We start from the raw sequence: 22,703 nt of genomic DNA, 5'->3' as shown, positions 1-22,703 counted from the left end.
AGAGCTTTTTGTTGTTGTTGTTGGTCCCGGGATGCGTACTGTTTAGTCCTGGTTGTAACAACCAGTCATCTGTATATAGCAATCTTGGCTTTTGCACAGATCAAAGGGTGCCATGTCTTCTGATTTTGTCTTATCCTTGGCTGGTGAGGAAGGATAACTTGCTCTTATATCTAGTTGTTCCCATTTCCTCGTTGTCAGGTTATCAATTTAGAACTGGCATGTGTTAGCGTCAGAGCAGCATTATGAATGCCCTGGAGGGGACTTGGTTCCTGGAGCTGTTGTGAACTCTGTCATTTCTATGTCAGGAGTCAAGGCTGGACGGTCCGTGCCTATTTCCCTGGATTCTAGGTTGGTTCCCCTTAACATGCATTCAGGGTGGGAGATGTCCCTGTGTTGTAAAAAAGTATAAGTTTTTATCCCTAGTAGATAAGAGCTTGTTTTTACACGTAAAATTTCCCCTATTTTTAATATGCCTTTGCAGGAGGAAGTGGTGCTACATTATATTGCTTGTGGATTTGGGGGTGGAGAAAGAAGAAAACAGACCCATGACAAAAACTAAAAATAGTTATGCTCAGACATATCTAAAGAAAAAAGAGTTTCTTTTAAAAAAAAAAAAAAAGGAGACGGCCAAGATGGCGCCCATGGCAGCAGCCGCGGCGGCGGCGGCGGCGGCGGCGGCGGCCGGGGCTGAGGCAGGAGGAGGCGGAGGCAGCGGCGGCCGCTCGGGGAAGCGGGGGAGCCCCGAGTGACGGGGACGCGGGCGGGCCGGGGCGGGGCGGAGCGGTGCGGGCGCCCCTCGTGTCCCGCAGGCGCCGCCGCCGCGCTTCGGGCTCTCCAGGCGGGCGGGAGTGTTCTCCAGATTTGAGCCTCTAAAATTCACAAGTTCAGTTCTGGATATCATTTTCACAGTGACCTCCAGTAATGTACTTAATCTTAGTATCAAATGCTTACTACTATGCCCTAATGGAGTGATAGAAAAAAAAAAAAAAAAGAACCTGAATTGACTGAATAGAAATTGAAAGAGAAAAGCAAATTAGTCTTCATTAGTTGATGAATGGATGTACCCTTCTGTAATGAAAGATGATTGAAGACAAAGGACCTCGAGTTGCAGACTACTTCGTTGTGGCAGGATTGACAGATGTCTCAAAGCCACTGGAAGAGGAAATTCACTTCAATGATGCCTGTCACAAAGTAGCTAAGCCAAAGGAACCTATCACCGATGTTTCAGTTATTATTAAATCTCTTGGGGAGGAAGTACCACGAGATTATATTTGTATTGATGTTACCCCCAGTGGACTATCAGCTGACCTCAATAATGGAAGTCTTGTGGGACCACAGATTTACCTTTGCTATAAAAGAGGAAGAGATAAACCTCCACTTACGGATCTAGGGGTCTTGTATGAATGGAAAGAACGATTAAAACAGGGCTGTGAGATCATTCAGACTACTCCCTATGGGCGCCCTGCAAATATTAGTTGGCAGTACGTCTTCACAACGAGTCTATATCACTTACCGAAGAGCCTCTGAAAACATGACTCAGAATACGTTGGCTGTCACGGACATTTGCATTATCATCCCCAGTAAAGGAGAAAGTCCACCACACACATTCTGTAAGGTTGACAAGAATCTCAGTAATAATATGTGGGGATCAGCTGTGTACTTATGTTATAAAAAATCGGTGGCAAAGACTAACACTATATCTTACAAAGCTGATTTAATTTGTAGATATCCTCAAGAAGATTATGAGTCCTTCTCACTACCAGAATCTGTTCCCCTATTTTGTTTACCAATGGCTGCAACAATTGAATGTTGGCCATCAAATAGCAAATACCCTCTCCCTGTCTTTTCTACTTTTGTGTTAACTGGAGCCTCAGCTGAAAAGGTCTATGGTGCTGCTATTCAGTTTTATGAACCATACTCTGAAGAGAATCTCACAGGAAAACAGAGACTTCTTTTGGGTTTAACTTCATCAGCAGATGGGAAGTCTGACAGTTCCAAAACAATTCACACTAATAAATGCATCTGTCTTCTTTCTCACTGGCCTTTTTTTTGATGCATTCAGAAAATTTCTGACTTTTCTGTACCGTTATTCCATCTCTGGACCTCATGTGCTTCCAATTGAGAAGCATATTTCTCATTTTATGCATAAAGTTCCTTTTCCATCTCCTCAGAGACCACGGATTTTAGTTCAGTTATCGCCACATGATAATCTGATTCTCAGTCAACCTGTTTCTTCACCTCTTCCACTAAGTGGTGGCAAGTTTTCAACACTACTTCAGAATTTAGGCTCTGAAAATGCCGTGACTCTGCTGGTGTTTGCAGTGACAGAACATAAGATTCTTGTCCATTCATTACGGCCTTCTGTGCTTACGAGTGTGACAGAAGCATTAGTATCTATGATTTTCCCTTTCCACTGGCCTTGTCCATATGTTCCACTCTGCCCACTGGCTTTAGCAGATGTCCTGAGTGCACCATGTCCATTCATAGTAGGAATTGATTCAAGATACTTTGATCTCTATGACCCCCCGCCAGATGTTAGTTGTGTTGATCTAGATACCAACACCATTTCCCAAACTGGTGACAAGAAAAATGTAGCCTGGAAGATACTTCCAAAGAAGCCATGTAAAAATCTGATGAACACACTGAATAATTTGCATCAGCAACTGGCAAAGTTGCAGCAGAGACCAAGAGATGATGGACTGATGGACTTAGCAATGAATGACTATGATTTTAATTCTGGGAAGAGATTGCATCTGATAGATTTGGAAATTCAAGAGGCATTTTTGTTTTTCATGGCCTCTATTTTAAAAGGCTACAGGTCATACTTAAGACCAATAACACAGGCCCCATCTGAGACAGCCACAGATGCTAGCTCTCTTTTTGCTCTTCAACCTTTCTTAAGAAGCCGGGACCGATCACATCAAAAATTTTATAACATGATGACCAAAACACAAATGTTTATTTGCTTCATTGAGGAATGTTCATTTGTCAGTGACAAAGATGCAAGTCTGGCATTTTTTGATGATTGTGTAGATAAAGTGGATATGGACAAGAGTGGTGAAGTCCGACTTATAGAACTGGATGAATCTTTCAAAAGTGAACATACTGTTTTTGTAACCCCACCTGAGATCCCCCATCTACCTGATGGTGAAGAACCCCCTTTACAGTACAGCTATAATGGATTTCCAGTTCTTAGAAACAATTTGTTTGAGAGACCTGAAGAATTTCTGAAAACACGAAAAAACAAATTGCCTACAAAATCAAGTACTCCTGGCAGTCCATCTCCCATGTTCAGGAGAACAAAACAGGAAATTAAATCAGCCCATAAAATTGCCAAGAGGTATTCTTCCATTCCTCAGATGTGGTCTAGGTGTCTACTACGTCACTGTTACAGATTATGGTTTATTTGTCTCCCAGCTTACGTGAAAGTCTGTCATTCAAAAGTCAGGGCTCTGAAAACTGCATATGATGTGCTCAGAAAAATGCAGTCAAAAAAGATGGATCCGCCTGATGAGGTGTGCTATCGTATTCTTATGCAGCTCTGTGGGCAGTATGATCAGCCAGTACTTGCAGTTTGAGTGCTCTTTGAAATGCATAAAGCGGGGATTGACCCCAATGCCATTACTTACGGCTATTATAATAAGGCTGTTTTGGAAAGTACCTGGCCTTCAAGAAGTCGTAGTGGCTATTTTCTTTGGACAAAAGTAAGAAATGTTATTTTAGGAGTAGCACAGTTCAAAAGAGCGCTAACAAAGCACACGCACTTATCACAGACAACTCTCTCAGATGCCAGTGACCTGGATGCTGTCAGTCACGGCAGTATGGATAGTGCTCGTGAGACCCACACTATGGAGCAGGCACCTTTTAATACAGGTTTAATCAAAGTGTATGCTTTGATGATAGAGCTAGTACAGGTGGCCAGTCTGATCTTGGATATAATTCATTATCCAAGGATGAAGTTAGAAGAGGGGTATAACATCTGCTGAGGACATCCAAGAAGAGAAAGATAAGAAAGGGAGTGATTCCAGTTCCTTATCGGAGAATGAGAGCACAAAAGGAAGTGCAGATTGTCTTCCTAAGCTCAATATCGAAGTACTCTTCCAGTATAGTTCGCCATAGTGGCAAAAAGTAACAACAATGCTGAAAAAATATCAGGAGAAATTGTGGAAGGCACTTCAGAGCTACTCTTGATATCATCTTTTGGGGATACAAATCAAACAGGGAAACATTCAAAGAAGATGCTTTAGGGAAAAGACACAAAAGTGGACAATGAACCTAATTTGGCACGCCACAAATGTCCTGGGCAAATCAAAACCACAGTCTTAGTGATGGAGTTCTGATGGGGCTAATGCTCAACAGAATCAACCAGGAAGCAAACCCTGGAAATATGGTGGAAAAATTAGGAGCCGATGCAAAGATCCTTTCAGGAGTCATCTCAGAAAACACAAGAACCAACCTAGTCTTGAATTGGAAAGTCATCTTTAAGATCAAAAAGAGACAGTCTTGAAAGGAATCTAGTGATGATGATACACCCTTCCCTGTTCTCACTCTTTTGGTGGATAAAGTAGATTCTCCTGTTATTTTTGACTTAGAAGACATAGACAATGAAACCAATGGATCAAAAGTGGAAAATATTACACCCAGAATCCTAAGAGGATTCTGCGCATGAACAGCTTTTCAGTAAAAACCTTTTGAAAAAACTGATGTCAAAAGCAGGATTTGATCCCCTCTCTCTTTTAGTTGCTGAGACAGAACACCAACAAAAAGAGGAGGAGGAAGAGGAAGATGATGATAGCAAAAGCGTTTCAACACCCTCTGCTAAGCGGGATTTGGCTGAGGAAATTGTGATGTATATGAATAACATGAGCAGCCCTTTGACAAGCCGTACACCAAGCATTGATTTACAACGGGCATGTGACGATAAAATAGCCACTAAGAAAAGTCCAACTTTGGTCAAGACTTGCCGGAGGTCTAGCTTGCCTCCCAATTCTCCTAGGCCAGCAAGACTTACCAAATCTAAAAGTTACACCAAAACTGAGGACAGGCCAAGAGACAGACTTTGGTCTTCTCCAGCTTTCTCGCCATCTTGCCCATTTAGGGAAGACTCTCAAAATGTGTTAACCCATTCGTCACCCTCCTTTAATTTAGATACTCTGCTAGTACCAAAATTAGATGTTCTGAGGAACAGTATGTTCACTGCAGGAAAAGGAGTTGCAGAGAAAGCAAGCAAATGGTATTCAAAATTTGCCATGTATACTGCATCCTCTAAGGATCAAAGTTCTGATCGTACGATTCTTTCTTCAGTGGGAGCCCAGGATTCTGAATCTACCTCTTTAACAGATGAAGATGTCTGCCATGATTTGCAGGGAGTGACTTCCTCCCAAGAAAGCAGTGCCACTTCCGGGTCTAAGGGAACCGACTTCAACAGAACAAGCCTGGAAAGTTCTGCCTCCTTGGAAGGATCTCTGTCAAAGTTTGCCTTACCTGGAAAATCAGAAGTTGCGTCTTCCTGCAGCACAAGTAATACAAATAAATATCTTCCAGAACTACGCAATGGAGGTTCTCATATCCAGTTGCTCTCGCTGTAGAACTTGTGATTGCCTTGTCCATGATGAGGAGATCATGGCTGGTTGGACAGCAGATGATTCAAATCTCAATACTACTTGCCCCTTTTGTGGCAATCTTTTCTTACCCTTTCTGATATTGAAAAAAAGATTTAAGACGACCTGGAAGATACTTTTTGAAATCAAGCTCGACAGAAAATATGCATCTCCCATCCTCTTTTTCAAGTCAGTCTAGACAGTCATGCATCTCTGCTTCAACTTCTGGTCTTGATACTTCTGTGATCTCTGTTCAAGGGAATTTTGATCTAAGTCACAAATCTAAACTGCTGGAAAGTTCTTGTGCCCGAAGCATTCAGATCCCTGCCGATAGATCAAAAACAGCTCTGTCAAAATGTCCAATGTTCCCAATGTCCAGGAGTGTAAGCACTTCTGGTCCTTTGGATAAGGATGACACTAGGAGACAGAAGCTCATTCCTACAGGCAGTCTGCCAGCTACTTTACAAGGAGCTACAGATTCTCTAGGGTTAGAATGGCACCTCCCAAGTCCAGATCCTATCACTGTTCCATATCTTAGTCCTTTAGTGGTATGGAAGGAACTTGAAAGCTTATTGGAAAATGAAGGTGATCATGCAATAACAGTGGCAGACTTTGTGGACCATCATCCGATTGTTTTTTGGAATCTGGTGTGGTATTTTAGACGTCTTGATTTATCCAGCAACTTACCCTGGATTGATTCTTTCTTCTGAGCATTGCAACAAGTATTCAAAGATTCCCCACCACTGTATGTCTGAAGATAGTAAATACGTTCTTATACAGATGTTATGGGACAAATAGGAAGTTACAATCAGGACCCAGGCCAAGCCTTTGTACATCCTCTGGAATGCCCACAGTCAAAATCGTACTCTTTTGTTTGAGACCCAGAAGTATTCCAATGGTCCACTTACTGCAAAAAGGTGATAATTCATTTAACCAGGAGCTCTTGAAAAATATTGTAAAAAGCATCAAAATGAATGATGTCTATGGACCAATGAGTCAAATTTTAGAAACACTGAATAAGTGTCCTCATTTTAAAAGACAGAGGAGTTTATATAGAGAAATACTATTTCTATCACTTGTGGCATTGGGAAGAGAAAACATTGATATTGATGTATTTGATAAAGAATACAAGAAGGCGTATGATCAGCTCACTCCAAGTCAAGTCAAGAGCACTCACAACTGTGATAGACCACCAAGCACGGGGGTGATGGAATGCCGAAAAACCTTTGGATAACCTTATCTTTAAGAGATGTGTGTGTTTACTCTCAATGTGTATTGTATAGTCTGTGTATTGTATAAAATAACACTTTTAGACTAAACATTTTTTCTTCAATTTTTGAAAATGCATTTATAAACGGTTCAGATCATTAATGTATAGAACGTTTTAAGAACAGAATAGGGAGCAAGCCATTTTTGTTTCCTTTTTCTCTTTCTCTTTTCCTTTAATTCTATAACCTGAGTGATAAAGTATTTTTATGATAAGAAAATCCCTAAACAAAATTAGTTACTATAAAAAACAACTATCTTAAGGTTTCTCCTAGGAGAAACAAATTAAAGAAAAAATCATGTATGGACAGTACATAAATGTAAGATAAAAGCATTTCATGTTTTCATAGATTATTCAAATGTTTTGACCATGAGGTTGTATTATACATATTTTAAATTGTTTATAGTAAGTTGATATTTTTTTAATTTTTAAATTTAATGTAGAAAACTTAAAATGAACTTAAACTTATGAAGTTAAAAAAAAAGGATTAAATAAAAAACATAATTAAAGGAATAAAATGGGCCGGGAGGAATGGCATGGAGGCAAGGCGTCTGTCCTTCCTGCAGAAGGACTGTGGCTCACATCCCGGCATCCCACATGGTCCCCCATGCCCACAGGGGCAACTTCCGAGCACAGAGCCAGGAGCACCCTCTGAGTGCCACCAAAAAGCACAAAAATATCATTTTTCTACATATATATTTAATAGACTTGATTGATATTTATAGACTTCCTTATTTTGAAGTTGATGATACTGACTATAGATGTCCTCCTTTTTTATTTTATATTATTTTATCTTATCTTTCTCTTTCTTTTTGCACACCAGCATGATTTTGAATTCAGAACCGAATACTATTGTGTGGTGCTTCTCTTTATTGCTGTAGGGCTCACTGGGTATTTAATTTAACATTTATTTTTGTATTATTATGGTGTTTCAATTACCTTTTTCAAGTCCTCTCTCAAACTGAGGCTGATAGCCACTAGAAGGACTCCGCCCATTTTAGCTTATTTTTTATTTTATATTTTTAAATTTTTTTTTGCTTAATCTTTACCCCATGATATTGCTTTTCTTTCCCTCAAACAAAACCACATAACTCGATTTATCTAGCTTAGCCTCTCAAATAGAGGGAGAAACAAGGGAGGGCACCAGGACCAAACAGATGTATGATCACTGATAGTAAGCTAGACAAAGAGGGGACCACCTACTCTAGCAACCCCGGGGGTGATGGTGGGGGATACGGGTTGCAGGAAAGGAACAGGGAAGGGGGGAGGACAAATTTGGTGATGAGCATTCCCCTGATTCAATGTTAATATGTACCTACAATACTACTGTGAAAGATATGTAAGCCACTATGATCAAAATAAAAATTAAAAAAATTTTTCCAAAGGCATAACAATGGCCAATAGCCACAATATATATACATATATATGTGTGTATATATATATACATATATATATATATGCTGTATATAAACTTATCAGCTTTGACTGTGAGGAAACACAAGTTAAAACAACAATACCTCATACCTGTGGTAAGGGCAATTATCCAAAACAGAGACAGGGGAGGCAGTTACAGGTAATGGGTTTGCCTTGTCTGTAGCCAACCTGGTTTTAATCCTCAGCATCAGATATGGTCCCATGAGTATCACAAGCAGTAATACTGGATCACAGAGTCAAGAGTGGTGGGAATGTTGCATTGGTGAAGGGGGGTGTTCTTTATGTGACTGAAACCCCACTGCAAACATGTTTGTAATCGTGGTGCTTAAATAAAGATATTATTTTTTGTGTGTGTGGTTTTTGGGTCACACCCGGCAGTGCTCAGGGGTTGTTCCTGGCTCCATGCTCAGAAATTGCTCCTGGCAGGCACGGGGGACCATATGGGATGCCGGGATTTGAACTGATGACCTTCTGCATGAAAGGCAAACACCTTACCTCCATGCTATCTCTCTGGCCCCAAATAAAGATATTATTTAAAAGAAAAAAATTGCTCCAACTTAACAAGTCTGAAAATTCAGTTCTAGCTTGGACTAAATCCTCTAAAACCATGTTAATAATTCTGATCATCACTATTCTATTTCTTCTAACCTAAATACTTTCACTCAACATTTCTTGTCTTTATACACCTAAAGACACCTCTTGCACAATTGTAATTTTTTTCTTATAGATCATCATTTTGTCAGAGCATTCCTCAATGACTTTCATACAATGGTCTTCCCAAGTTTATTATCTGTCATGACTTCTCACAATTAATATAATTAATTGTAATTAATATAATCAGTACTGCTTTCCTAACATCATTATAAGTCATTCACTGATCTTTCCAAATCATTGCACGTCACAAAAATGGTTATTTAGAAATGATTGATTTTAAAAAGTGGCTTTATTAATATGTCTTTGGTGTGACATACATTGTTTTTGATCCACAGAAGATATTCAAAATTAAGAAATGAGAGGCAGGAGCAATAGCACAGCTGTAGGGCATTTGCTTTGCATGTGGATGACCCAGAATGGAACTCGTTCTATCTCTTGCATCACATATGGTCCCATAAACCAGGAGCGATTTCTGAGTGCACAGCCAAGAGTAACCCCTGAGTGTCACCGGGTGCAGCCTATAAACAAAAAAAATTAAGGAAGGCAAAAATATTAAAAATAAATTATGTACAATAATATTAATTTGGTGAGATAGGTATAGAGTGATGATACAGGGTGTAAAATCTTTGCCTTGCATGCAGATGACACTGGTTGAAAGTATAATATCTATATGGACCCTGAGGATAACCAGGTATGATTCATGAATACAAAATAAAAAAGAACAGCCACATGTGGCCCAATAACAAAAATTGTTTATTAAATATCTAAAAACAAATGTAATATTCAATTATATCTATAATAATATTTTATATTTTACACAAAAATGGACAAATAATAAAATATACCCATAATCAAAATTATCCACACATTCATAATAGGAAAATTTTCATAGAATTCATAGAACCTTATATTTTACAGTCTTATTTAATAATGTCTTTCTGCATTTTGTTTTGAAACTACATTCAGCCATGCAAAGTGTTTACTATGGTGATATTCAGGAAATGAAAGGTATCATGGTGATAGAAACAAAGCCAGTCAGTTGCAAGTAAGGTCCCGACCCCACTGTACTAGCTCTCTGGCTCCTAATACCTATATTTTAATCTAAATAACTATTCTAAAAATATGTGTATCTGATACTCACATAGGTATCCAACGGTTGAGGTAGCCACTAGAAGTAAAAGACATAAAATTCCCAGACATACTAAAACGATGAGCCATGGAAATCCTACACGCAGGCAAAAGGCAAAAGACAGTGAGCATTGGCAGAGAAGGTCATTTGAAGTAGAATAAAATGGCAATTTATCCTAGAATTTGAAATGTATTTAATTGTCTCATGAAACTACAAGTCTCTACACAAATTTAAATATACATTAATATCTAAAGTATCAATATATATACTATTGTACAAGTCAACACATTTACCTTCATTTCACTTTTTACTCAATATTAGAATATTCTCAGACCAAATAACAGCCAAACAAGACAGTAACCTTTCTTTTCCGGAGCTGGATGTTTTTTGCTCTTAGATTCCTTTGATTTGTTCAATTTCAGTTCCACATATGTTACTTCCTCTGCATTCATTTCTAAGGGTTACAAAAAAAGTTTACATTTTTACAAAACATGAGAAATTTCTGTTATGTGTCATAAGTAATAACGCTAACAATTGAAACATTCATTATAAAGTAATAGAAAAATGATAAGCAAGGTAGTGTACAGTGTATTAAAATTACAAGTCTCTGCAAATAGCTGCACTATATGTAAATAAGAATCAAAAATTGGGGCCGGAGTAGTGGCACAAGTGGTAAGGCATCTGCCTTGCCCGCGCCCCCTGCTTCCCACATGGTCCCCCAAGCCAGGAGCGATTTCTGAGCATATATCTAGAACCCCTGAGCATCAATGGGTGTGGCCCCCCCAAAAAAGAATGAAAAATTATTATCAACGTATGTTTAGTTAAAGTATATTTTTGTTAATTTTTTGTTTGTTTTGGTGGGCCATGCCTGGTGGCATTCAGGGGTTACTCCTGGCTCTGAGCTCAAAAATTGCTCCTGGCTCGAGGAACCATATGGAAAGCTGGGATTGAACTTGCTACTGTGTTCAGTCAGCTGCATGCCAGGCAAAGGTCCTATCGCCATGCTACCACTCCAGCCCTTTTTTGATAATTTTATACATGCTATATAATAAACACATTTATATTAGGATTACATACACAGTTCCATATTTAATATATATAATATAATCTTTCTCCTAGAAATAAAGCGATAAATATTTTACAAGAAATTATATTTCATAAAATTATTTAAAATAAGTTAAGGAAGTTTCTTCAAACATCATTGAAAATGCATTATTAAGATACTACTATGGAGGCCAATCTATGAGGTGCTCTAAAAGTGCACTTGAAAGTAGGAGGCATTTGAAACCGGTTGAAGTACTGGGGATAAAATCTAGGTCAAGTACATGCAAGGCAAATATCTTACATTAGGATTGAGGGGATTATTAAAAATATTAATATTGCAATATTAATTTACTTACAGTTTTAAGATCCTTAAGTTTCAACATCAGCAAAATATAAATATATACATATATATTAATATATATACATACACATACATATATGTATAGATGCATATTCATATAAACACTTTCTTTGTTTCCTGATAAATAGAACCTACATCATATTATCAAATTTTAAGCTTAATCTTGCTTTAAAGTCATAGATTTTCCTACATAGTGGTATAGTTTTAATTAAAAAATATCAATAGCCAATTAATATAAAAACATATTTGCAAATGTTAAATTGTATTTATCATGAAAAAATATGTTATTATCAAAATCCAATCTTTTATTGTGTGAGAATGAATATTTCAAATTAGTATGATTCATCCCTAATTAAAATATAGTAGTTGAGATGCGAGTAACATTAAGAACTTATGCTATTAAGCAAAGTTTTAAACATATAAGAATTTTTAAAAAATCAGAATCTGCATAATAAACTTTTGCCTCACAGTCATTCTCAATCATTCCTTTCTTTACTTGTGGAATACATTTAACATTGCATACAAACTAACATATCTATCAAGGCAAATACTTGCCTCTGAAGATCCTCAAACCCCCTTTCTATAAAGCTGCCCTTAGAGTAAATTACACTTTATTTCTCTTTTCCCAAGTTATGAACCCAGGATTTATATCACGCACCCAGTATGCTGAGAGTACCTGTGAATTCCTGAGGATTTTCAGCAGAAGCACCAGCCTGTCAGAAAAAAAACTACAGTATCACTTGCTGCTTGCACATCTGCTCTGAGGCTAGAAGGAACTTGGTGTGATGATCGTATCTTAACACATTCAAAAAAAGAGAACCAATAACAAAAAAAAGACATACAAATTTCACACAGAAAAGTCTCCACTGCTTCCTGCACCTCATTTCAATCCCCAACAATTCAAATATATATGGGAAAGACACATACATGTCAAAATATGCATAAATATGGCCTATAGTTTCTTATGCTTATTTTAAAAGGTTGAGAAACAGCCTTTTTCTTTGAGTAAGAAAAAATAAAATAGAAACAAGACATATTGAATGGGTTCTACTTAGTTCTTTTAAAGCCTACATAAAAATTATGTGCTCTAACTGAATGACACCCAGAAGTGTCCCACAAAAACAGAAACAGTCCATTTTTTTTTCTTCACATTCAGAACTGTGGTTGATGTATTTGATGGGGCCCCATTTTAAAGTACTTGTTCTGGTACTTTAGAATTCTCCTTCAAAATGTGTACTAACAACATTTGGAACCCACCTCTATATTAACTACAATGATAGAATATTCTCAAAAAACTTTCTATAGGTAGAAGCTCCTTCCCTGATCACTTTCAGAACAAAACTGTCTGATGTCTTTGACAATAAAGGCACCACTCATGAAATTTTTTAGAATTTCTTGTAATATTGCTTCTGGTTTTTATTCCACTTTCTGGGAATAGACATCAAATAAATATAATGAAGTTTATGTTCAGTTATTCTCTGTAAATTTTGCTTTTCTCATAAGGGTAGATGTAATGGTACCTGTGAATTGTGGTTTTCCAGGATTAAAAGGAACACCCCTTCCCTTTGCTGAAATTCTCCATGTTTACATTTATGATAGTCCTTCAATTCCGGCTTTGGTTTTGGTTTTTGGACCACATCTGGTATGATCAAAGATTGCTCTTGGCTCTAGCACTCAGAGCCCACTCTGGCAATGCTCAAGAGACCACATGTGGTGTCAGGACTCAAACGAGGTTCAATACCATTCAAGACACGAATCCTACCCACTGTTCTGTAGTGAAATAAACTTACCCATTCCAAAGTTTTCATTTAATAGAAATATATTTTTCTATGAAACAATATTTGTTATAAAATTATAGGACCAAAAATAAGCTTTGTGTAATCCAGAGGATTACTAAGTGTTTTCTAAACTCTTGGAGCACTATTTCATTAGGTAGGAGAGTTAAGGGCTGAATGTTGATTACACTTCATATTCTGCTTGAGGCTAAATCATGAAAATCACTTAGTCAAGACATGCCTTCTTTTTTATCATTATTTTTATTTTAGCACTATGATTCTTAGCAAACCAAGAATTCCTCTATGCAAAAGGAATCTGCAAGAGAGATAAGCTGTAGAATCAGACTTTACTGGTTGAAAGTTAATAATATATGTCAAGAAAATTAAAACTTGTCTCAAAAAATAAAGCATTTATTACAGTCTCTGTTCTTAAAAATGCATAAATTTAATGACTATTGTTATAAAAAATTGGAGAATCAGGTAATAAAGGAATAACTCCAAAATACCTGGGACTTACTATGAGTTCATAGTAATTGCTAATTTGTGTGTGTGTGTGTGTGTGTGTGTGTGTGTGTGTGTGTGTGTGTTTAGTTCTTGGGTCACACCCAGCTGTGCTCAGGGGTTACTCCTGGCTAATGCTCAGAAATCGATCCTGGCAGACTCGGGGGACCATATGGGATGCTGGTATTCAAACAAGCATCCTTCTACATGCAAGGCAAATGCCCTATCTCCATGCTATGTCTTCGGCCCCATGATTGCTAATTTTTTCTTGATTTATAAAAATAAGATTTATTATATTGGGGTGTATCATACTTAAAGGAGTTCTGGCAGTTTAGAAAACTATGAATATTTTGGGACCACTTATACTAGCAGCCCAGGAGTCAAAGGAGGGGATATGGGATGCATGCTGGGAACAGGGGTGAAGGGAGGACAATACTGGTGGTGGGAATGCCCCTGATTCAATGTCACTATGTACCTAAAATATTACTGTGATACATTTATAGTCCACTTTGGTCAAAATAAAAAATTTTTAATTAAAAAAGAAAAATATATACATATATGAATAACAGTATCAAGTTGCATTGTCATATTATGGTATGTCACAGCTACATTTAAGCATGTATTTCATGCTATATTTTGAGTAAACAATGAGTTCTGCTAAAGGGTCACTTACAGTAATTTCTCCAAGTCTCTTTCTTGTACTTAAGAAACCTATACCTTTTATACCAAAATATTCAAAATATCTATGTAACTGTTAGTCTCATGATATTTTTCTATATGTCCTGTTTCAAATTTTATTTATCTTTATTTTTTTCAATCACTACTAGTATTTTTTTATTATTCAAACTTCCAAAAGCAAGGAAGAGTCTTTGGTTCAGAAAACTTGAAGGAAGAAAATATCACTCTCTTTTTTGATGGCTGGAAATTTTCTGTTCTGTATGTACTTTATAGTTTGTTTATTTACTAATTATTTTTTTAGGTTCTGGAGTTGTTTCCAGATCTTGTCTGTTTTAAATAGTGCTATAGTGACATAGGCATAATATTTTTATATTTCTCAGTCATGGGGCAGATGTCTAAAATTTCTTGTATGCCTGTGTCACAGCAGCACTATTTCTAATACTCAAGGTCTGGAAACAACTCAATACAAAATAGACTACAAGCACAACATGGAAATATTCACTTTGAAAGAAATGAAATAGAAAAAGGGGATTAGTAGATATGTACTGTATATAATATGTACTATATTATATATAATATATATAGCTTTTCATCCCCCCAAAACCAATTAAGCATTCTTCAATAGTATACATGGATATTCTCTAGAAGAGATCTTATGCTGGAACACATATCATACTTCCACAATGTAAAGAGGATAGAAGTCATACCAACAAGCTTCTCAGACAATGAAATATTAAAAATGGATGTCATTCAGAAACAGAAATTAACAGTGCACAAAGATGAAAATTCAACAGTTTATTATTGAACAATCAGTAAGTCAGAAAGGAAATAAAAAGATACCTTCAAATATATGATAATTAGTATACAAGCTACCTGACCTTGTAGGACACCAAAAACAGCATGAGGAGAAAAGTTCATAGCTTTGCAAGCATTCATTAGACAATATGGATGGGATCACATTAAAACATGACTGCACAAGTTAATAAATTTTAAAATGAACAACAATAGGAGACAAAAGCTGGCAGTGGAGAGGAAGCTTTAAAATTAAAACAGAAATTAATGAACTGGAATTCAAAAAGCAAACCAAGGATTAATGAAACCAAGAGTGGGTTCTTTGAAAAGATGAACAAAATCAATAAGCCACTATCACAAATCACAAAGAGAGAGACCTCTAAAAATGGAATCAGAAGTGAAAGAGAGGGAAATCACGACATATACAATAGATATCCAAAGTATCATCATAGATTAATATAAGAATGTCAATGATACAAATCAAGAGGATGTAGAATAAATGGATAAATTTTTTGACTACTATAACTTCTCTATGAGAAACCAGGTGAGTTGGACAAGCTCAGCAGATCTATCACTATTGAGGAAATTTAAATGGCAATAAAATGTTTTCGAATAAAAATAGAGTACAAGCCCAGATGGATTCACCAGTAAATTCTTTCAAACTTTTAAAAAGATCAACTGTCAATGCTTTTTAGAATCTTTCATAAAATTGAAGAAACAGAAAAATATGAAATAGTTTCAATGAAACAAATATCATCCAGTAACTGACAGAAAAATTGATAATATTCAGCACCAATTCATAAAAAAACACCAACAATATGACATTGGAGGAACTTTCATTAATGCAGACAAAGCCATTTACCTCCAAGTTATAGAAAACACATTCACTGGGAAAAAATAAAGTCTTACCAGTATATATTAGGCAAAAAATAAGGTTGCCTACTCACACTTTTATTAAATATAGTGTTGAAAGAACTTTACATGGTAATTTGGTAAGAAAAGGTTATCAAGGTCTCCTGGATAGGAATGGAAGAAATCAAGCTCTTATTATTTATGAATAATATAATACTATATAAAGAAAATTGTGAAAAGTCTACCAAAAAAGCTTTAAGAAACTAGATTTTTACAGTAGACAAGAATGTCCCCTCTCACCAATCCTCCAACATAGTGCTGAAAGTTCTTGTCATAATAATTAGGAGGCAAGAAAAAGATAGCAAGGACACTCAGATAGGAAAGGAAGAAATCAAGCTCTGTTTGCAGATGACTTACTACTATATTTAGAAAACCCTAAATACTGTACCAAAAAGCTCCTATAAACAATAGATTCATATAGTACAGTGGCAGGTTACAATATTAACAAACAAAAATCAATGGCCTTCTTATATACAAATAATGAAAAAGAAGAAATGAACATCAGAATAAGAATCCCATTTACATTAGTGCCATACAAACTCAAATACCTTGGAGTCAACTTAAAGAGATGAAGGACCTATAAAAAAAAAAAAACCTGAAAAATCCTGCTTCATGAATTGGGAGAATTAACATAGTTAAAATTGTAATACCATCATTGTACAGATTTAATGCAACTCCTCTAAGAAATACCCATTACATTCTTCAAAGAAGTGGACAAACACTCCTAAAATTTATTTGGAACAATAAACCAAGGAATAACTTTTCCTTAGGAAAAAGAAATATAGGAGGCATCATTTTATCCAACTTTAAATTGTATTACAAAGAAATAGTCATTAAAACAGCATGGTGTTGGAATAAAGACAGACCCTCAAATCAATGGCATAGACCTGTGAACTGAGAGAATGTTCCCAGACATAAAATTTATTAATTTCTTTTTTGGTTTGGGGGCCACAACCAGTGATGCTCAGGGGCTACTCCTGGCTATGTGCTCAGAAATTGCTCCTAGTTTGGGGGGACTATATGGGACACTAGGGGATTTGAACCATGGTTAGTTCTAGGTCAGCCATGTGCAAGGCAAATGCCCTATCACTGTGCCACCACTCTGACCCCACAATTTATTGACTTTTAATAAAGGGGCAATAAATGAAAAATACAATAAATGAAAAATACAATAAATGAAAAATAAAAAAAAAATAACGAAGAAAGCTTCTTCAACAAGTGGTGTTTGGATAACTGGTCAGCCACTTGCAAAAAAGCGAACTCAGACCTCCATTTAACATTATGCACAAAGGTCAAATCCAAGTAGATCAAAGACCTTAATATCAGACCTGAAACCATAAGATAGGTAAAACATAGATAAAACACTCCATAACTTTTGAGACTAAAGGCAGCTTCAAGGAAGAAACATCACTCTCCAAACAGTGAAAGAAGAGATAAACAAAACGAATTAAGCTTAGAAGCTTCTGCACCTCAAAGGAAATAGTGATGAGGATATCTAGGTCACCCACCAAATGGGAGAAACTACTCTCCCAATACTCATTAGATAAGGGGCTAATATTCTAAGACATATAAGGTATTGACAGACTTAAGAAAAAATAATCAATATAGAGATAAGGGGCCAGAGCAATAGCACAAGAGTAGGGCATTTGACTTGCATGTGACAACCATGAATGGACCTGAATTTAATTCCTGACATCCCAAATGGTCTCCCCAAGCCTATCAGGAGAGATTTCTGAGTGCAGAGCCAGGAGTAACCCCTTAGCATTGCCAGGTGTGACCCAAAAACAAACAAAAAATTTGGGGAGAAGAAATAAACAGGCACTTCCTCAAAGAAGAAATACAAATGGCCAAAATGCACATAAAAAGTGTTCCACATCACTAATCATTAGGGAGATACAAATCAAAACAACAATTAGGTACCATCTCATGCCACAGAGATTAGCACACATCACAAAGAACAAGATAATCTGTGCTGGCGGGATTGTGGAGAAAAAGTAACTCTCATTTATTGTTGGTGTGAATGCTGTCTACTCCAGCTTTATGCAGGGGTCTCAAACTCAATTTACCTGGGGGCCGCAGGAGGCAAAGTCGCGGTGATCCTTGAGTGCAAAGTCAGTAGTAAGCCTTGAACATTGGGGGGTGTGACCCAAAAACTAAAACAGAAAACAAAATAAAATTCCTCTAGGGCAGGGCCACAAAATGTTGTATGAAGGGCCGCAAACAGCCCAGGGACCGCGAGTTTGAGACCCCTGCTTTATGGAAAACTTTATGGAGATTCCTCAAAAAAATTAGACATTGAGCTCCCATAAGATCCAGCTATACAACTGCTAGAGATATACCCTAGGAACACAAAAACACAATACAGAAATGTCTTCTGCACACTTATATTCATTGCAGAACTATTTACAATAACCAGAATCTGGAAATAACCCAGATGCCTGACAAGAAATGAGTGACTAAAGAATCTATGCCTGGAACATATACACAATGGAATACTATGCAGCTCTCAGGAAAGATGAAGTCATATACTTATACATGTACTGATAAGGAAACTATTATGCTTCAGAAGGAGAGAACTAGACACAGAATAGTCTCACTTATCTGTGATATTTAAGTAAATTAAAAGACATTATTGTAATAATATCCAGGGACCATAGAGATGAAGGTTGAAATGACCAGCCCACAATATGAGGCTTAACACAAAGAGTAGTGAGTGTAGTTAGATAAATAACTACACTGACAACTATCATGACAATGGTAGTGAGTGAGTGAGTGAAGTAGAATGTCTGTCTCAAATACATGCAGCTGGTGGTGGGGTTGCACAAAAACCAAATAAAAATGGATTAAAGTATTATATATAATAATTGGACCATAAGGAATAGAGAGGAGAACATGCACATATTTCCATGACTTTGAAGTTAATGATATCTTTTAGAATGAGACACCATGGGCCAAGAAAGTATGAATAAGATACATATTGGGACTACGTACAATTAAGAAGCTTCTGTACCTCAAAGGACACGATGACTTGAATGCAATGATCATCCAGGTTATATGAGAAAACATTCACCCAATACACATCTTATAAGAGTTAATACATAATCTATATCCATAGAAAAATACATAGTCTATATCCATAGAATGATAAGCTATATCCATAAGCTATATTCATATAAAACTATCTAATCCCTCAAAATATAGAGAAAAATATGCAAAGACACTTCCTCAAAGAAGAAATAGAGATGATCAAAAGCACATGAAAAATGTTCGACATAATCATCAGAGAGCTGAAAATCAAAACAACAGAGTAATAACAGCTCATACTATGGAGGTTGTCAGACATCACAAAGATAAAAATAACCAGTGGTGGTATGGATGTGAAGACAAAGGGACTGTCATTCATTATTCTTTGGATTGTCGACTGACCCAGTCTTTTTGGGAAAAAATATGGATAATCCTCAAAAAACTAGACACTGAGCTTGCTTTAGATGGAGTAATACTGCTCCTGGGAATATACCCTAGGGGTGTAAAATATACAATGTAAAGGCATCATCATTCCTATGTTCACTGCAGCACTATTCAAAATGACAGTCTGAAACAACTCAAGTGCCCAAGAACAGTGGATAAACTATAGAATACTTTGAAACCAGGGAAGGAGTGTGGCACAGCAAGGGCATTTGCCTTGCATGCAGCTGACCTCGGACGGACCATGGTTTCATTTCCCCGAGTCCCTTATGGTCCCCCGAACCAGGAGCGACTTCTGAACGCAGAGCCAGGAGTAACCCTTGAGAGTCACCGAGTGTGCCCCCCCCCCAAAAAAAGAATACTATGAAACTATTAGGAAGCTAAATGAAATCCTAATATTTGCTGATAAATGGATAGACATGTAGAATATTATGCAGAGTGAAATGGCTCAGCAGAAGAGGAACACACTGAGTGCATAGACAGGAGTAATCCCTGAGCATCAATGGGTGTGGCCCAAAAACAAACAAAAAAGTGATCGCACTCATCTCCAAAATATAAAATATCATAGAGAATAATATTCAAAAATAAAATAAATGATGAGTAAAAAGTGCACTGTTTTAACAGAGAAGGGACCATTGTGATAATAATAATAATTGCAAATAATTCTGAACAAGAATTGGGAATTGTCATGTGTTCCATTGTCTGCAGAGTGAGATGGTAATGCTGAAAGGGAATGACAGAGTATGGATTATGAAGATGTGATTTATATACACAATAAAATGCATGTAGCTGCAAAACCTGCTTGGAAAAGGAAGATAGCAAGTTGAGTGATGTAAGCCAGAATAAAGACAAACACAGATAATCTCACTGATCTAAGGTATGTTCTTGGGTTACACAGGCCTCTGTGGCCCCTAGACTTCCATAATAAGGTCTGTCCCTTTAAAGGCGACTTTTACTCTGTTGCTCCTGCCTTTTCCTCTTCTCTGGTCATCTCTCTTAGACTGAATCCTAACCCTGATCCCAAACACTGCTCTCTCTCTCTCTCTCTCTCTCTCTCTCTCTCTCTCTCTCTCTCTCTCTCTCTCTCTGTCTCTCTCTCTCTCATTCTCTCTGCCACTCTCTCTGTCTTTGTTTCTTCTCTCTGTCTCTCTCTATCTCTCTCTATTTCTCTCTCTCCAACTAAGGGGTTGGCTGTATGTTGTCTGGTTGTTCCTCTATTAAACCCAGTTTCCAGAAAAACTTTTCCTCATCAAACTCCTGCCTACTTGGCATCTGGCAGGTAGCTCTATAGCAGTATATAAAGTAGTTGCATTAGGAAATTTAATGTGGTACAGGAGAAATGCCTAGGGAGGAAAATTACACATGCAAAAAAAAAAAAGAGATGAAGATGAGAAAGGGGGATAATTGAGGAACAGGGCTTAGGGCATTGATATTGGTGATGTGAGAAAGTCTATAGCTATATAACCAAATATCCAAAGCACAGATTTAACATGAAAACATGAGATCTAAGTTGAAACCACCAAACTTTAATATGTCTACCAAGGTGACTAACAGAAGGTAGGGGATTTGGGGTGGGGATTAACAGAGTATGGAAGTATTAGTGGTAAAATGGTTATTGAAATACTATATGCCTAAGACAACTAACAATAAATTTATAACCCATGGTTCTTTAAAAAATGGGGAAAAAAAGATTCTTCCTTTCTTTTAGTATTTAATGTAAAAATGAAATGGCCACAATGAGGTGATTGAGAAGGCAACCTAAATTTTGTTTTACTATAAATTATCATGTTGCCTCATTTTTTATTTGAATTTTCTATGTCCTAGATGTTGGTGAACAAAAATTATTCATGTGAATATTCTGTTAGAGAAATAAAGAAAACTGACTATTCTCTTTTTGTTTTGGGGTCTCACCTAGTGGTGCTCAAGAATTACTCCTGGCTCTGTGCTCAGAAGTCGCTCCTGGCAGACTTGGGGGACATATGGGGTGCTGGGAATTGAACCCAAATCTGTCTTTGGTCTACTGCATGCAAGGCAAATCACCTACCACTGTGCTATCTCTTCGACCCCTGTCTCTCCATTTTTTTAAATATCCTATTTATTTTCAAATTAAACCTATCTCAAAAAATTATAATTAGTAGTTATTTTGTCAGAGAGCTTCCTAGAAATGTTATACAAGAGATAATAATCCTAAATCTTAGACACAGTATTTCCTGAGATGCTGGCTAGAACCAGAATTGTTGAGGGAAGTTGCATGAACTCCTGAGTATTTAACATGAATTATCTCACATACAAAAGCTTTTTCATCCCTTTGAAAAGTCTTACATCTTGAAATATATATATACCCAGGGGCCCCAAAACAAATTGGTGAAAAGGTATTTCCATCTCTTTGTTTCTTGTAGCACTATTCAAAATAGCCAAAAGTCTGGATAAAACCCATATGTCCAAGAATATATGACTAGATAAAGAAACTCGGCCATAAGAAAAAATAAAATCATGTAATTTTTGCTGCTACATGGAGATAACTGAAGAGTATCATGCTGAGTAAAGTTAGAGGGAGGGAAACTGGTAGAATAAGCCTCTCGTAAGTGCCTTATAAAGAAATATAATAGTGAAACAATTAACATGCAAAACAATGGAAGCAAAGAATATAAGATCTGGTATTCAGTAGGAAACAAGCCACTTGAGGGAGGGAGAAGAATAAAAAGGGAGTAACATCTACGGTGGACCGAAGCATTCAATCAGGAAGAGGAGATGATAGTGAAAGGTGGTAAGGTGTTAAGTCTGAAACACTATTAGCAAAGGTATTTTAAGCCACAGTACCAAAAAAAAAAAAAAAAATCTCACATAGAATTGAACGTGCTAGTGAGAGGAAAATGGTGGAGGGTGAAGGGAGACCTGGGTGTGAGCATTAATGGAAGCAAGTAGACACTGGTAAAGAGATTAATGTTGAAACATTTTATACCTAAAGCACAATAATGAATAACATTGAATTTCATGATGAACTAAATAAACACATAAAAAGACTAGGTGCATAGAGCAATGTTCTTTATGTGAAAAAATAATAGGCTGATATTGCTATCATTTTTGTGTC

General features: G+C 36.8%; 1 pseudogene; it reads left to right on the top strand.

Moving 5' to 3' along the window:
- Window positions 1-804: 804 nt before the first annotated feature.
- LOC126022248 (C-myc promoter-binding protein-like) lies at window positions 805-6,919 on the top strand (annotated as a pseudogene).
- Window positions 6,920-22,703: the final 15,784 nt, after the last annotated feature.

Source organism: Suncus etruscus, chromosome 11 (assembly GCF_024139225.1).
Source record: "Suncus etruscus isolate mSunEtr1 chromosome 11, mSunEtr1.pri.cur, whole genome shotgun sequence".
Taxonomy (NCBI): domain Eukaryota; kingdom Metazoa; phylum Chordata; class Mammalia; order Eulipotyphla; family Soricidae; genus Suncus; species Suncus etruscus.
The sequence above is the reverse complement of the archived record's forward strand: the minus strand, read 5'-3'. Positions and strand labels throughout refer to the sequence as shown.